The sequence below is a fragment of the Dromiciops gliroides genome, chromosome 3, assembly GCF_019393635.1.
Source record: "Dromiciops gliroides isolate mDroGli1 chromosome 3, mDroGli1.pri, whole genome shotgun sequence".
In the NCBI taxonomy this organism is placed as follows: Eukaryota; Metazoa; Chordata; class Mammalia; order Microbiotheria; family Microbiotheriidae; genus Dromiciops; species Dromiciops gliroides.
In genome coordinates, this window is record NC_057863.1 from 209,020,949 (window position 1) to 209,024,762 (window position 3,814).

Here is a 3,814-nt window from a genome sequence, read left to right on the forward strand (position 1 = left end):
TACATATAGGTTCTTTTCATTTTTCTTTAATCTCTTGGGGTATGCCCCCTAGTAGTGGAATTGCTGGAACAAAGGATATATACAGTTTTATAGCCCTTTGGGCATAGTTCTAAATTGTTTCCCCAAATGGTTGAACACCAACAGTAGTGCCTCAGAGTTGTTTTAATGTGTGTTTCTCTAATACTTGGTGATTTAGAGCATTTTATATGAATATAGATAGCTTTGATTTCTTCTGAAACTTCTTGGTCATATTCTTTGATCATTTATCATTTGGGGAATGGCTCTTATTTTGTAAATTTGGCTGAGTACCTTATATACTTAAGATAATTTTATTATTATTATTATTATTACTTCATTGTCTATGATACCTTTGAGCAAAATATAGTTTACCTGATTTATTTCTTTTAACAGGATCTATTTTTACTTTTGATTTGTTTGAGGTCATGGTTCCTATCTCTCCCCTTTTTTACTTCAGCTTAAGCATAATAGATTTTGCTCCAGCCTCTTATTTTAACTTTGAGTGTGTCATTCTGCTCATATGTGTCTCTTTTAAACAACATACTGTTGGATTCTAATTTCTAATCCTTCTACTATCTATTTCTATTTTTTAGGGTGAGCTCATCATAGTCACATTCATGGTTATAATTATTAACTCTATTTCCCTCCATCCAATTTCTTCTGTTTATTCTTTCTCTCTCTTCTTTATCCTGTTGGTCCTCAAAAATCTGTTTTGCTTCTGGTCATTTTCTCCCTGAATTCACCCTTCCTTTTATCATCTGTCCCCCTTTCTCTTATTCCCTTTCCCTTGTTTCCCGTTTGGTAAGATAGATTTCTATGGCTAACTGAGTGTGTATATACATTATTTTCTCTTTGAATCCATTCTTATGAAAATGATATTCAAGCATTGCTTGCTACCTCTTTCATTTCCTGAACCCCTCACTGCAAAAATTCTATTTTTTGAAGGTATTTTCTTCAGTATTTTTTGTGCATCTTTTACCAAGCTGTTAATTATCTTTTCATATTTTTTGCATCACTCTCATTTCTTTCCCCAATTTTTTCTCTACTAGTTTATCTCTTTCTTTAGCTCTTCCAGGAATTCTTCTTGGGCTTGTAAATTCATCATTTTTAAAAAATTTTTGCTTGTAGCTGTTTTTACATTTTTGTCTTTTATTTTTTCTTGGTTTTCTGTGCTACTTTTATGGTCAAGTTCTTTTTTTCATTATTGTTTGTTCATTTTCCCAGTTTATTTCTTAACTTTGAACCTTATATTAAAGTTGGAATCTGCTAAGCCAGGGGTGGGGAGGCACTATCTTTTTTTAACTATAAAAGTATTTTATTATTTTCCAGTTACATATAGAGATAGTTTTCAACATGTTTTTATAAGATTTCTAGTTTCAAATTTTTCTCCCTCTGTCCCCTCCCTCCACCCCTCCCCAAGACAGCAAGTAATCTGATATAGGTTACATATGTACAATAACATTAAACATATTTCTGCATTAGTCATGTTATAAGAGAAAAATCAGAGCAAAAAGGAAAACAACACCACCCCAAACAAAAGAAATAGTATGGTTCAATCTGCATCCATATTCCACAGTTCTTTTTTTTTTTTTTCTGGATTTGGAGAGCCTTTTCCATCATGAGTCCTTTGGAACTATCTTGTACCATTGTATTGCTGAGATGAATCAAGTCTATCACAGTTGATCAACACATAATTTGATGATACTGTGTACAATGTTCTCCTAGTTCTGCTCATCTCACTCATCATCAATTCATGCAAGTCCTTACAGGTTTCTCTGAACTCCTCCTGCTCATCGTTTCTTACAGCACAATAGAATTCCATTATGTCCATATACCACAACTTGTTCAGGGGAGACACTATCTTATGCTTTTTTGTATTTTTGTTTTTAGAGCTAGTTGTTTTTTTTGTTTGTTTGGGTTTTTGGTTTTTTTTTGTTTGGACAGGGGTCTGCATGTGGTCACTTCTCTCTTGATCTGTGCTCTGGTCTTTACCTTGGAAGAGCCCCTGCTTCTCTGCAGTCATAAGGGCTAGCATTCCTCATGGCCTGGAACTGTGACCAGGGCCTTTATTTCTCATTGCAAGTCCTAGTCCTCCTTTCTGTCTTAGAACTGCAACCAGGGACCTGCTCCCTTGTGACCAACACAAGCACTCCTCTCCTTAACTGCATATGGGGAATAAAAGTGTCAAGCAGTTCAGATGCAGGCTTTGCTAGCAAAGGGTCCCCTGTAATCTCTTTCTGACCAGTTGACCAACTTCTTGATTTCTTATGAAGGGAAGCATTTGTTAATTTTCTACTATGTGCCAGACACAATGCTAAGTGCTTTACAAATATTATTTCATTTGGCGCTTTCAATTATTATACTCTTTTTACAGTAGATAAACTGAGGCAAACAGAGATCAAGTGACTTGTCCAGGTTGAAACAGGTAGCAAGTGTCTGAGGTGAATTTGGATGGAAATGTTTCTGACTTCAGGGCCAGTGCTCTAGCCATTGTATCACCCAGCTACCTCTCAGACTTTCTCACATTCAAAAAAAAGTCCATTCTCACATTCAAAGTCTCTGAATGTTTCTTGGAAAGGAAATAGAAAGATAGAAGAATGCAATTCAGAAAGGTGGATCAGAGGATCTCCTCTTGTGGGGTAGGAGACTAGTTCTCCTCCACAATTCAATACACATGATTCCTTCACTTAAATTTTAAAATTCAAAGGAAGGGGGCAGCTAGGTGGCACAGTGGATAAAGCCCTGGATTCAGGAGTACCTGAGTTCAAATCCAGCCTCAGACACGTGACACTTACTAGCTGTGTGCACCCTGGGCGAGTCACTTAACCCCCATTGCACCACCAAAAAAAAAAAATTAAAAAAAGAAATTCAAAGGAAAAGGTAAGTCTCAACAAAAATCTCCCCAGTTCACTATTTTTTTAATCTACATAATTTCTTTATTAGGACTGTTGAACAACATTTTTTAAACAGCCATTCATGATCAAATTCTCATGTTAATGAAACCAATTTAAATAGGGTCCTTACAGTACACGTAAAAAAAAAAAAAGGAAAGAGATCTTATCAGCAGAGACCTCCATTTTAGAATAAATAAGGCAGCAGATAAGGGTTACTCAGTGGTGGACTGCTTAAGGTAGGCTATCAAGTAGGCCCTATCAGACTTCTTCTTTATGCTGTAAAGATCATCTTCCTCCCGGGCTGTACTTCTTGGGGTTTTCCAAGTACTTCATCAGTGGATTTTCATTCCAGGTGATGCCTTTGTTCGTGTTGGCGTTGGTATAGAGAAGCCCAGGGCCTGGCTGGTCTTGCAGTGGAAGAGCCCGCTCAGGTTGGGGTGATTTTGTGCTTGCCCCCCTTCTCCATGGTGTGGCACTGGGCACACTTCTGCATGAAGATCTTCTTGCCCTTCTCGATGTCCCCCATGGTCAAGTTAGCTCAACCTGCAGTTACACACGCTCGCTTGCTCACTCTCCACGCCTGCCCGACTCACGTTTTCCTCTGCCTCCCAGTTCATTATTACCTTAGAAGTAGACCTATCAGAAGGAGATCCTTGTGGCCTCTGCTCTCTAAGCAAGGAGCTAGGTCTCATGTGTATTTTTCAGGAAGTTTTTTTCTGATAAAGGTCCATACCTTGTAATCTTGTCTAGTGGGTATTGGTATTCGACAAATTTGCTGGGTCTTCGCTCATAATCCATCTTATAGTCATAATATTACACAAATAAATCCATTTGAGAATAACACAAGTAACATAAAAACTAGTGCAAAACACCAGCCTAAGAATAATACATAATTATCAAGG

General features: G+C 37.3%; 1 pseudogene; it reads right to left on the minus strand.

Annotated features, from left to right (window-relative positions):
* Positions 1-3,124: 3,124 nt before the first annotated feature.
* LOC122749998 lies at positions 3,125-3,444 on the minus strand (annotated as a pseudogene).
* Between the last annotated feature and the right edge of the window lie 370 nt (positions 3,445-3,814).